The sequence below is a fragment of the Bufo gargarizans genome, chromosome 1 (assembly GCF_014858855.1).
Source record: "Bufo gargarizans isolate SCDJY-AF-19 chromosome 1, ASM1485885v1, whole genome shotgun sequence".
In the NCBI taxonomy this organism is placed as follows: Eukaryota; Metazoa; Chordata; class Amphibia; order Anura; family Bufonidae; genus Bufo; species Bufo gargarizans.
This window is the reverse complement of record NC_058080.1, coordinates 31,221,074-31,235,200: the sequence shown is the minus strand read 5'-3', so window position 1 is coordinate 31,235,200 and position 14,127 is coordinate 31,221,074.

The following is a 14,127-nucleotide window of genomic DNA, read 5'->3' as shown; positions in this document are numbered from 1 at the left end:
AGGCGCTGGGTGACAGGTATGGGTTTAGTGACAGAATTAGACTTGGAAATACACAGTAGCGTGTGTGTGAAGTTATTCTGAATGACCCAATGTGCACCTTCAATATTATATACCCTTTTTGGGATAGATTTCAAATAGCTCTGATATAGCAGAAACCACTAAATTATGAAATTGCTAAATTGGGAATTGTATTTCAACCCAGAACAAGAAATGTGCTTGAACGGACACTAAATAACTCGTCCAGCTACAGCACTAGGGACAGATTTAGCTGGATATAAATTTGAGGCCTAGTATTTAGGCGCTGGGTGACCGGTATGGATTTAGTGACAGAATTAGACTGGGATATGGCCAAAAAATAAACAGACTATTGCTGGTTAAATGCACTTGGTGTGACAGCTTCACCCTGATGTAGGCTTTAGCCAAAAAACAACCACACCATTGAGGGTTAAATGCACTTGGTGACAGGCGCAGCTTGCCCCTGATTTTGTATATGGCCAAAAAATGAACAGACTATTGCTGGTTAAATGCACTTGGTGTCACAGCTTCACCCTGATGTAGGCTTTAGCCAAAAAACAACCACACCATTGAGGGTTAAATGCACTTGGTGACAGGCGCAGCTTGCCCCTGATTTTGTATATGGCCAAAAAATGAACAGACTATTGCTGGATAAATGCACTTGGTGTGACAGCTTCACCCTGATGTAGGCTTTAGCCAAAAAACAACCACACCATTGAGGGTTAAATGCACTTGGTCGCAGCTTGTGCTGGCGCACCACAAGACACAAAATGGCCGCCGATCACCCCAGAAAAATGAGACTGACAAACGGTCTGTGCAGCCTAAAAACAGTGAGCAATTGAGTATCAGCAGCTCAATGATCCACAGCTGCAGATCGATCAGTTAATCAAGTCCTTTGGAGGAGTTAATCTGCCTAATCTCGCCCTACTGTCGCAGCCGCAACCTCTCCCTACGCTAATCAGAGCAGAGTGACGGGCGGCGCTATGTGACTCCAGCTTAAATAGAGGCTGGGTCACATGGTGCTCTGGCCAATCACAGCCATGCCAATAGTAGGCATGGCTGTGATGGCCTCTTGGGGCAAGTAGTATGACGCTTGTTGATTGGCTGCTTTGCAGCCTTTCAAAAAGCGCCAAGAAAGCGTCACAAAAGCGCGAAGAAAGCGACGAACACCGAACCCGAACCCGGACTTTTACGAAAATGTCCGGGTTCGGGTCCGTGTCACGGACACCCCAAAATTCGGTACGAACCCGAACTATACAGTTCGAGTTCGCTCATCCCTACTGTTGACCAATAAACAAGTTAGACTACAGAAAACAGTCCTCTTATTTGGAAGACAAGAATGGTTCATTCTGAATGTCAGACTGCACACTTTGTGAACGTTTATGAAGACAGAATAGTAAAACGGATGCTAGTCACCAGCGATAGTGGATTTGACTACACGGAGCTGCCATCACATACACGGTCCTGCGTACAAGATTGCAATGGTTGCTATACAGTCACAAGAAGTAAGGGTGCAGCCCCTAGCAAGTGCAGCACGATGAAGTCCGTTTCTACATAGATTGAGTCCGCACAGAGACATTAAGCAGCCAGCAAAGACACACAATGTCTGCTAGCCAGGCATCATCATACAGAACCAGGTCACGAGTAAGCTTCTCTAGCAAGTCCTCAATAATAGAAAAGGCTGTTCTCACCCGTGCAGAAGCTGAGGCTGCAAAAATAAGGTCTTCCTTTGCTGCACAATAGATGCAACTAAAGAAAGAGCGAACGTTAAGGGAAAACAGAGAGCATGCCTGCAAGCATCAGAGGAAAAAAAAGAGCGTTACTGGAAGAGGAGAGAGCATGCCTGCAAGCGTCAAAGGAAAAAGAGAGAGCATTACTGGAAGAGGAGAGAACACACCTGCAAGCATCAAAGGAAAAAGAGAGAGTGTTACTGGAAGAAGAGAGAGCACACCTACAAGTCTCACTGGAAGAAGAGACAGCATGACTACAAGCGTCACTGGAAAAACTCGCCGCAGAGGAAGAAGCGGCAGCCGCAGTGGCCAAAGCAGAGTTACCAGACGCCTCGGAGTTCCCAGAGTATGTCCATCAGCATCCCAAGACAGAAGATGACAACTATGAGCCAGTATATCAGACAGGTTATACAGAGTGGAAAAGACCCTACTTTGAGCCACAGTACCTCCAGCAGGCCAGTATGCGACAATACAATGCTGACCACAATTAACGCCTTGCAGAAAAAAAGTTACAACCTTCGCTTCGACTTAAAGGGACACCCTTTGTGTCAGAACGGTATTATACAGACTTCCCTAAGCCAGAAAACCCTAAAAGGTATGGTGATACACAGCACATACAGCATAACAACAACACACCGAGTAGTATTGGTGCCAACCAGGCCGACATGGACTTCGCTAAGTTCTTTGCTAAACGGGAGCTGGGGACCAAAGGACTCAAAAAGTTCACCAATCGCCCCTAGAACTACAGGGCATGGCGAGCCTCTTTCCAGAACGCCATAAGAGACTTAGATCTTTTCTGTAGTGAGGAGTTAGATCTCTTGGTAAAGAGTCTGCTGAACACGCCAAAAGAATCAGAGACATTAACATAAACTATCCTGACAAAGGCCTAAAGATGGTGTGGGAAAGACTTGATGAGTGTTTTGGGTCAAAAGAAGCTATAGAAAATGCTTTATATAAGATAATTGATCATTTTCCCAGAATAGTGGGTAGGGGTTAGCAGAAGCTCAGGTGACTTGTTGATAGAGGTTTAGTTTGCTCAGGCAGAAGATCTGTCAGGGCCAGCATTCCTGGACACCGCCAGAGGTGTCAATCTGATTGTCCAAAAACTCCCTTATAATCTATAGGAGAAGTGGATTACGCATGGTTTCCATTATAAACAAGTTCATAATGGACCATTTCCCCCCTTTGTGGTGTTTGTAGACTTTGTTACTCAACAGGCGAAGATTAGCAATGATCCCAGTTTTGACTTTACATTTTCATGTTCCACTACTCCTGGTGTCAAACCTCATATAACACCAGTGGAAGTCCACAAAATTAATGTTGCCTCCACAGGTTCTCCTTACAGGCTATTTAAGTCTTCTCAAGAAGAGAACATACCCAAAGATCTCCAAAGAATGCCCTTTGCACGAGAAACCACATCTTCTACTAAAATGCAGAGCCTTCAGGGAGAAATCTTTAGAGGACCGCAAAGAATTCCTCAAAGAAAACAACATCTGCTTCAGGTGCTGCGCTACAACATCACACTTCGCCAGGAACTGTAAGGTCAGTGTGACATGCACAGAATATGGTAGCACAGAACACAACACGGCTTTACACCCTGGAACACCTTCTCAGGTATCACCCCAGACAGAGGAGCATGAGGAAAAGTAGATAGACACTGACAGAGTCACCGCAGTAGTCACTTCTCACTGTACTGGGATTTGTAAAGGACTTGCAAGAGGGAAGTGATGCAAAAGAATCTGCCTTGTCAGAGTTTATCCGGTAGGCCACCGAGATAAGGCGATCAAGGTATACGCAATCTTAGATGATCAAAGCAACAGGTCTTTAGCTAAATCCACCTTCATCGACACCTTTAACATTGTAGGGCCCAGTTCTCCCAATTGCTTAAGGACATGTGCAGGTACTATTGAGACGGCAGGGAGGAAAGTAACTGGGTACAAGGTGGAGTCTATAGATGGTCAGACCTGCTTATCCCTGCCAACCATATTGGAGAGCAATCACATTCCTGACAACCGTTCTGAGATATCTGTACCAGCGGTAGCAGCATATCACCCCCACCTGAGGCGCATAGCTCACTTGATACTGGAACTGGACCCAGAAGCCCCTATAGTCTTACTCCTTTGAAGAGACATACTACGAGTTCACAAGGCTAGAGGACAGATAAACTGCGCCCAAAATGCTCCATACATCCAAAGACTTGACCTAGGATGGGTCATCATAGGAGATGTCTGTCTAGGAGGAGCACAAAAGCCGACCTGAGTCAACAGTATGCTCACCAACATACTTGTAAATGGATGTCCTTCCCTATTCCAGCCATGTCTCAGCCGTTTCCTGATAAAAGAATTGCCACACAGCGCTCCTATGCCTTGTCCTTTCACAGATCTCTCCTGTGAAGGCCACGCCTGCGAGGGTGAACAAGATCACTTAGGGTGCACAGTTTTCCAAAAGCCAAGAGAAGACAACAGGGTCGCAATGTCCATAGAAGACAAGCTGTTCTTAGATATCATGGATCAAGGAATAGTAAAAGACAAGTCAAAATCCTGGGTCGCACCTTTGCCGTTTAAACCCTGGAGACAACGCTTATGTAACAGAGAACTTGTCTACAGTCTCAAGCACAAACTTCAGATGACACCAGAGATGAAAGACCATTTATTTGCCTTCATGGAAAGAATATTCCAGAACAACCATGCAGAAATGACACCCGTACATCAAGACTCTGAGTAGTGTTGATATTTACCCATTTTCAGCGTGTATGATCCTAAAAACCATGGCAGATACGGGTAGTATTCGACTCCAGCGCCAGGTGCGAAGACATCTCGTTAAACAATGTCTTACTGTCTGGTCCAGACCTCAACAACAGACTTCTAGAGGTACTTCTTAGCTTCTGCAGAGATTCTGTAGCATTTATGGCCGACATACAACAGATATTTCACTGCTTCCTCGTCAAAGAAGAACATAGAAACAGCTTCAGAAACAGTCCAAAGTATGGGTCGGATGTCAGGTCCTTTGTGGAAATAGATTTATACGCAGACGATTGCTTGAAATCCATACCCACGAACGAGACCGCAATCATTCTCCTGAAAAGGGCTCAAGAGATGCTCGCTTTATCTAATTTGAGGTTGCACAAAATCGCCTCCAACAGCCTTGAGCTAATGGAAGCCTTCTCACCCTAAGACCATTCAAGCGATCTAAAGGACTTGGATCTTAGGACTTAAAGGCAGACACATTCACCTTCCAAATCAGCAAGGAAGAAAAGCCTCTAGGATTATATGATCCTCTAGGATTCGTAGCGCCTTTTACCATCCAAGATAAAATGATGTTAAGAGACTTTACCACAGAGACGTCTGATTGAGATGAACAGCTTCCCGCAGAGAAAAAGGACCTATGGACAGGTTGGAAGTAGTCTCTCAAAGCTTTGTCCAGCATTCATATGGCACAACCATATGCTTCCATGCCATCTACTGAAGTCAAGATGCAAAGACAATATATCTTCTGCGATTCTCCAGTCAAAGCAATTGCTGCCGTTGCACACATAAAGACCATTGACATCAGAGAACGATGCCACATAGGATTTGTCATGAGCCGGACCAAACTGGCGCCACTCGGCCAAACAACAATGTGTGCTCGAGCGCGATACTCAAGTCAGTGTATTTATATCTAATTTAGCCTCTATTTCTGAATAGGTTCTGACGGGATTCAAACTCACAACCTTCTACATTACAGCCAAGAATGTTAACCACTACACTATAGAACTGCATGGCCAGTTACTTAAAAATAATAATAATACAAAAAAAGAAAGAGACTTCTGCTATATAGGAATACTTACTAGTAGTAAGTATACAGCAGAAGTCTCATATTTTTATTTTATTTAATTTTTTTAAGTAACTGGTCATGCAGCCCTATAGTGTAGTGGTTAACCACCTCAGCTCCCCTAGCTTAAACCCCCTTAACCACTACCTGACCGCCTAAGGCAGGATTGCGTCCTGCGGGCGGCCGGGTTATTCCTCTTTGACGAGCCGGCGCGTCATCTCGCGAGACACAAGATTTCCTGTGAACGCGCGCTCACAGGAGCACGCGTTCACAGGATCCGAAGGTAAACTAGTTGATATACAGCCTGCCAGCGGCGATCATTCGCTGGCAGGCTGTAGATGTGATTTTTTTTAACCCTTGAAAGATATCAGATGCTGTCTTGTTAACAGATACAGTCATGTGAAAAAATTAGGACACCCTTTGAAAGCATGTGGTTTTTTGTAACATTTTTAATAAAAGGTTATTTCATCTCCGTTTCAACAATACAGAGAGATTAAAGTAATCTAACTAAACAAAGAAAACTGAAGAAAAGTCTTTTCAAGATCTTCTGTAAATGGCATTCTACAAAAATGCCTATTCTAACTGAGGAAAAAGATAGGACACCCTTGCCCCTAATAGCGAGTGTTACCTCCTTTGGCTGAAATAACTGCAGTGAGACGGTTCTTGTAGCCATCTACCAGTCTTCGACATCGGTCTGAGGAAATTTTACCCCACTCCTCAATGCAGAACTTTTTCAGCTGTGAGATGTTTGAGGGGTTTCTTGCACGTACAGCCCTTTTCAAGTCACCCCACAGCATCTCAATGGGATTCAAATCTCTCCATTTCTTCTTTTTCAGCCAATCTTTGGTTGATTTACTAGTATGTTTTGGGTCATTGTCATGTTGCATGGTCCAGTTCCGCTTCAGCTTTAATTTTCTAACTGATGGTCTCACATGTTCTTCAAGCACCTTCTGATACACAGTAGAATTCATCGTGGATTCTATGATGGTGAGCTGACCAGGTCCTGCTGCAGCAAAGCAGCCCCAAACCATGACACTTCCACCTCCATGCTTCACAGTTGGTATGAGGTTCTTTTCTTGGAATGCTGTGTTTGGTTTACGCCAAACATGTCCTCTGCTGTTGTGTCCAAATAATTCAATTTTGGACTCATCTGTCCAAAGAACATTATTCCAGAAGTCCTGGTCTTTGTCAACTTTATCTCTGGCAAATGTCAGTCTGGCCTCGATGTTTCTCTTGGAAAGCAAAGGTTTCCTCCTTGCACACCTCCCATGCAAGTTAAACTTGTACAGTCTCTTTCTGATTGTAGAGGCATGTACTTCTACATCAACAGTAGCCAGAGCCTGCTGTAGTTCTCGAGATGACACTTTAGGGTTTTTGGAGACCTCTTTTAGCATCTTGCGGTCTGCTCTTGGGGTGAACTTGCTGGGGCGACCAGTCCTGGGCATGTTGGCAGTTGTTTTGAAAGCCCTCCACTTGTAGACTATCTTCCGGACAGTGGAATGGCTGATTTCAAAATCTTTTGAGATCTTTTTAAATCCCTTCCCAGACTCATAGGCTGCTACAATCTTTTTTCTGAAGTCCTCTGACAGCTCTTTTGCTCTCACCATGGTGCTCACTCTCACTTCAACAGTCAGGAGCACACCAAACTAAATGTCTGAGGTTTAAATAGGGCAAGCCTCATTCAACATGCAGAGTAACGATCTACTAATTATGTGCACCTGGTGTGATATACCTGTGTGAGATCTGAGCCAATTTAAGAGGGAATACATGTGAGGGTGTCCTATCTTTTTCCTCAGTTAGAATAGGCATTTTTGTAGAATGACATTTACAGAAGATCTTGAAAAGACTTTTCTTCAGTTTTCTTTGTTTAGTTGGATTACTTTAATCTCTCTGTATTGTTGAAACGGAGATGAAATAACCTTTTATTAAAATTGTTACAAAAAACCACATGCTTTCAAAGGGTGTCCTAATTTTTTCACATGACTGTACCTGCTACCTGGTCCTCTGGTGTATACCTGCTACCTGGTCCTCTGGTGGTCCCTTTTGCTTGGATCTACCACCAGAGGACACAGGCAGCTCTATAATAAGTAGCACCAAGCACCACACTACACTACACCCCCCACTGTCACTTATTAACCCCTTATTAACCCCTGATCACCCCCCTGTCATTGATCACCTCCCTGTAAGGCTCCATTCAGACGTCCGCTTGTGTTTTGCGGATCCACGGATCCACAAAACACAGACAACGCGGATCTGCAAAACACAGACACCGGCAATGTGCTTTTCGCATTTTGCGGATCCGCACATTGCCAGAACTATATAGAAAATGCAATTGCGGACAAGAATTGGACATGTTCTATAGGCTCTACAAAAAACACAGTGTTCGCCCGATCAGGCCTGATCTTGTGCGCACACTTGCGTTTAGTCCGCACCAACGCAGTGACAGAAATATTTTTTTTTCTGATCACTGCAAAAACACAGTAAAATCGCTGCAGCGCTATAAAGATCACTTTTGAGGGGCATGGCGAGTTCATAGAAGATTTTTTTTTTGGCGCAAGGTAGCAGAATTTTTTTTTATTTATTTGTTTTTTCTTACAAAGTCTCATATTCCACTAACTTGTGACAAAAAATAAAATCTCACATGAACTCGCCATACCCCTCACGGAATCCAAATGCGTAAAATTTTTTAGAAATTTAGATTCCAGACTTCTTCTCACGCTTTAGGTCCCCTAAAATGCCAGGGCAGTATAAATACCCCATAAGTGACCCCATTCTGGAAAGAAGATACCCCAAGGAGCGCGCTTTCACAGGATCCGAAGGTAAACTAGTTGATATACAGCCTGCCAGCGGCGATCATTCGCTGGCAGGCTGTAGATGTGATTTTTTTTAACCCTTGAAAGATATCAGACGCTGTTTTGTTAACAGCGTCTGATATACCTGCTACCTGGTCCTCTGGTGGTCCCTTTTGCTTGGATCTACCACCAGAGGACACAGGCAGCTCTGTAATAAGTAGCACCAAGCACCACACTACACTACACCCCCCCCTTGTCACTTATTAACCCCTGATCACCCCCCTGTCATTGATCACCTCCCTGTAAGGCTCCATTCAGACGTCCGCATGTGTTTTGCGGATCCACGGATCCGCGGATCCACAAAACACGGACACCGCGGATCTGCAAAACATGGACACCAGCAATGTGCTTTCCGCATTTTGCGGATCCGCACAGAACTATATAGAAAATGCCTTTTCTTGTCCGCAATTGCGGACAAGAATAGGACATGTTCTATAGGCTCTACAAAAAACGCAGTGTTCGCCCGATCAGGCCTGATCTTGTGCGCACACTTGCGTTCAGTCCGCCCCACCGCAGTGACAGAAATATTTTTTTTCTGATCACTGCAAAAACACAGTAAAATCGCTGTGGCGCTATAAAGATCACTTTTAAGGGGCATGGTGAGTTCATAGAAGATTTTTTTTTTTGGCGCAAGGTAGCAGAATTTTTTTATTTTTTTATTTGTTTTTTCTTACAAAGTCTCATGTTCCACTAACTTGTGACAAAAAATAAAATCTCACATGAACTCAGCATACCCCTCACGGAATCCAAATGCGTAAACATTTTTAGACATTTATATATTATATATTGGTTTAGTTAGGATTAATAATAGTTCTTTAGACTTTAGAGTTATGGACTTATTAGTTAAGTTAATGCTTTTTATGTAGATTAATTACTTTATAGTGTTCATGTTTTATATTACTGTTGTGTGTTGTACGTTCTTTGTTGACAGTTTTTTATATAAATATTAATATTGTTTTGTGCACTTAAATTTTTTAGTCTAAGCAAATTTTTATATTTTGAATGCTCGTTACATCCATTATTAAACAGAATGGCTCATTTAGATACTTTACGGAAATCAGTACACCAGTAACATCAGCTAGCTGTAAAAAAAAAAATTACTAGTATTTAATTAGGCTCCGGGTTTTTGGACTGAGCCCAGACAGATATAGTGGCACAGGTCACTCCCATACTCCATCAAGCCTTTTTAATAAAGTTTGGATTAAAAATGCTGTTCTTTTCAAGTGTGGACAGGAGATGTGAAAACTGAACCTGCAGAGAAATGAGCGCGGTCTCTGACAGACCCTAAAGACTGGTGAAATACTAATATTGTTGTTACACTGCTTGGAGCGAACGCAAAGTGGGGGACTTTAGGTTATGTAATATCTGAAGTCTGAATAAGAATTAGAGGTTGAACTTGAACTTGTTTATAATTGTTTTCTTGAATAAAATCTGCCTGTGGTGAAGACTAAACTGACACCTGTATGTGTGTGGGGACATTTTTTGAATTAAAACAACAGAATATATTTACCCTCCTGGCGGGGGGTGGTCACCAACTCGTCTTCTTCCTCCTCCTCATGCTCCTGGACATTATCTGCCTCCGGTGGGCTATGGGCCTGATGCCCTGATGGTCCTGCCTGCTCCTCATCCTCCTCAATCTCATCTTCCACCACCTTCTTCTTATTCGAGCGCTTAGGGCGCACTTTAGGAAGAGTAGCCCCTGTAATGAACAAATGTTACAAAAATTCCAAGATAAATAAGCAAAGCAAAAAAAAAAAAAAGCTACCGGTACACAAATGAATCTATGGTGTGATCTCGATGGGATGATGATTACCCCTATGTTTGATTTCACAGGATTTGGTGTTTGATGAAACTATGAATGAAGTCTTTCAGATGGTTTACAGTTGAGTACGTTAATAGCTCGGATGAGGTACCGGGGGGTATTGGTTCGGAAGGTACTGTTGCAGGGTTATTGAAATGAGGTGGACCAAGTCAACTGTTTTGACATTGGATAAGGGTTTACATCATATATCTGTATCTCGCTGTGAGTGTATGTATATATTGTAAATATCAGCTACGTGTCCCACCATGTACTAAATCCGTGCTGGAGAACTTTTAGGCAGAAGAGAAACCCAACTAAATTATTTATTGCAAATTTCCAACGTTCCCATTGTACCTGATACCAGTATAGTCCGTCCTCCACACAATTATCATTTTGCTGTAACAGCTGCCTACATTCAATATGCTGACTGTGCTGTTAATAGTGGCCTGCCAAGCTGTATGGTAGGAAATGTCTGAAGCCGATTAGTGCACCTTAGACCTTTTCAAGGGTATGCGGCCCACGGAGAGGGCTCTGAGTGCCGCCTCTAGCACCCGTCCCATTGGTTCGACACCACTCAACTAAGTTATCAGTTGTAAAGGGATAGAAATACTTATTTGCCTAACTGAACACATAAATAACAATAGGTGGGTGATAGAAAATTAATGTAAGCATCATACCTGGACAGTTCTTGTCTCTGACCTCTTTAATGAGGTCCATCCGATGCCTCTTCAGGTCGGACCATTTCTTCAAATATGCATTTTTTGAATGCCTCCGTCCATTTTTATTATATAGATACTGGGCAATTCGCCTAAGAATTACCTGCTTCTCCAGCCGAGAAGTACGTTCGTCGTACTCTTTTTCCAACATTTTCTGCAATATAACAATGAAAGGATGAAATCCCAAAGTTCTAAAATCCAATTATTAGTAATTATAGTCATCTCAACCATAAAAAAATATAATTTAATTTGAAAATGGTAAACGAGTACATATTTATATAGTTCACTATGGAACTATATGAAAGTAAAGTAATAATATTTTTTTTTAATTAAAAGCAAATATAAGAATTAAACTCCACAGTGGACGCCACTTTAACAGTGACTTTCAACAATGGCCTCCCATGTAACAGTGACCTTGACAGAGTACGCCCTTTTAATACTGACTTTGACAAAGACCTCCCCATTAACAGTGACTATAACAGTGGCTTCCCCTTTAAGAGTGACTTGAACAGTGGCTTCCCCTTTAAGAGTGACTTGAACAGTGCCCTCCCCTTTAAGAGTGACCTGGAACAGTGGCCGCACCTATAACAGTGACTAGAACAGTGGCCGCCCCTTTAAGAGTGACTTGGAACAGTGGCCGCACCTTGGACTTGGACAACAGCACAGTGACCGCCCCTTTAACAGTGACTTGGAACAATGGCCGCACTTTGGACTTGGACAACAGCACAGTGATCGCCCCTTTAAAAGTGACTTGGAACAGTGGCCGCACCTATAACAGTGACTAGACCAGTGACCGCCCCTTTAAGAGTGACTTGGAACAGTGGCCGCACCTATAACAGTGACTAGACCAGTGACAACCCCTTTAAGAGTGACTTGGAGCAGTGGCCGCAACTATAACAGTCACTAGACCAGTGACCGCCCCTTTAAAAGTGACTTGGAACAGTGGCCGCACCTATAACAGTGACTAGACCAGTGACCGCCCCTTTAAGAGTGACTTGGAAAAGTGGCCGCACCTATAACAGTGACTAGACCAGTGACCGCCCCTTTAAAAGTGACTTGGAACAGTGGCCGCACCTATAAAAGTGACTAGACCAGTGACCGCCCCTTTAAAAGTGACTTGGAACAGTGGCCGCACCTATAACAGTGACTAGACCAGTGACCGCCCTTTTAAATGTGACTTGGAACAGTGGCCGCACCTATAACAGTGACTAGACCAGTGACCGCCCCTTTAAGATTGACTTGGAACAGTGGCCGCACCTATAACAGTGATTAGACCAGTGACCGCCCCTTTAAAAGTGACTTGGAACAGTGGCCGCACCTATAACAGTGACTAGACCTGTGACCGCCCTTTTAAGATTGACTTGGAACAGTGGCCGCACCTATAACAGTGACTAGACCAGTGACCGCCCCTTTAAAAGTGACTTGGAACAGTGGCCGCACCTGTAACAGTGACTTGGAACAGTGACCGCCCCTTTAAAAGTGACTTGGAACAGTGGCCGCACCTATAACAGTGACTAGACCAGTGACCGCCCCTTTAAGAGTGACTTGGAACAGTGGCCGCACCTATAACAGTCACTAGACCAGTGACCGCCCCTTTAAAAGTGACTTGTAACAGTGGCCACACCTATAACAGTGACTAGACCAGTGACCGCCCCTTTAAGAGTGACTTGGAACAGTGGCCGCACCTATAACAGTCACTAGACCAGTGACCGCCCCTTTAAAAGTGACTTGGAACAGTGGCCGCACCTATAACAGTGACTAGAACAGTGACTGCCCCTTTAAGAGTGACTTGGAACATTGGCCGCCCCTTTAAGAGTGACTTGGAACAGTTGCCGCACCTTGGACTTGGACAACAGCACAGTGACCTCCCCTTTAACAGTGACTTGGAACAGTGGCCGCACCTTGGACTTGGACAACAGCACAGTGACCTCCCCTTTAGGAGTGACTTGGAACAGTGGCCGCACTTTGGACTTGGACAACAGCACAGTGACCGCCCCTTTAACAGTGACTTGGAACAGTGGCCGCACCTTGGACTTGGACAACAGCACAGTGACCGCCCCTTTAAGAGTGACTTGGAACAGTGGCCGCACTTTGGACTTGGACAACAGCACAGTGACCGCCCCTTTAACAGTGACTTGGAACAGTGGCCGCACCTTGGACTTGGACAACAGCACAGTGACCTCCCCTTTAAGAGTGACTTGGAACAGTGGCCGCACTTTGGACTTGGACAACAGCACAGTGACCGCCCCTTTAAGAGTGACTTGGAACAGTGGCCGCACCTTGGACTTGGACAACAGCACAGTGACCTCCCCTTTAAGAGTGACTTGGAACAGTGGCCGCACCTTGGACTTGGACAACAGCACAGTGACCTCCCCTTTAAGAGTGACTTGGAACAGTGGCCGCACTTTGGACTTGGACAACAGCACAGTGACCGCCCCTTTAACAGTGACTTGGAACAGTGGCCGCACCTTGGACTTGGACAACAGCACAGTGACCGCCCCTTTAAGAGTGACTTGGAACAGTGGCCGCACCTTGGACTTGGACAACAGCACTGTAACGGCACCGTTTCCGCAGACAAGGGGTTAAAATCCGTTTAGGCGATATGCCCCTTTCCGAGGAGACAGGCACAGCTACTGCAGAACACCAACCTCCCGAACTGGATACAAAATAGCACTCCAAACTGGAACCTCACAAGTAGCTGTCAGCAGACGAACAGGAAAAGCGTATCCGTCAGCTTACACTCCTGGCAATCAGTCTCCAACAGCATACAGGGAATCCCCCAATAACGAGACAAGGCTCCGTGTTGAGGGTCAAGCAGTGATCTGAAGTGCTGGCACACCCAGCCTGGTTTTTATTACAGTTTGTTGCAGATACAACATATCCCCACAATGCATCATGGTTTCCTCCCCTCTGTCCCGGAGACGACCAAAGACAATCCAATTATCTCTCAGGACAAAGGGGAGATCACCAATACACATGTGGAGACAACAGGACAGGAATCACCACCCAAACACACAATGGCACACCCCCACAGCAAACACAGACATTTAACATATCCCCAGATAGCTCAAGTCTGAGTGCATATCATTAGGTGAATGGCACTCAGAATACATGAATACAATACTATTAGCTATCTGGGTGCCCTCACATAACATACAATTTAACCGAACGCATAATAAACATAAAATACAATTCTACAGACA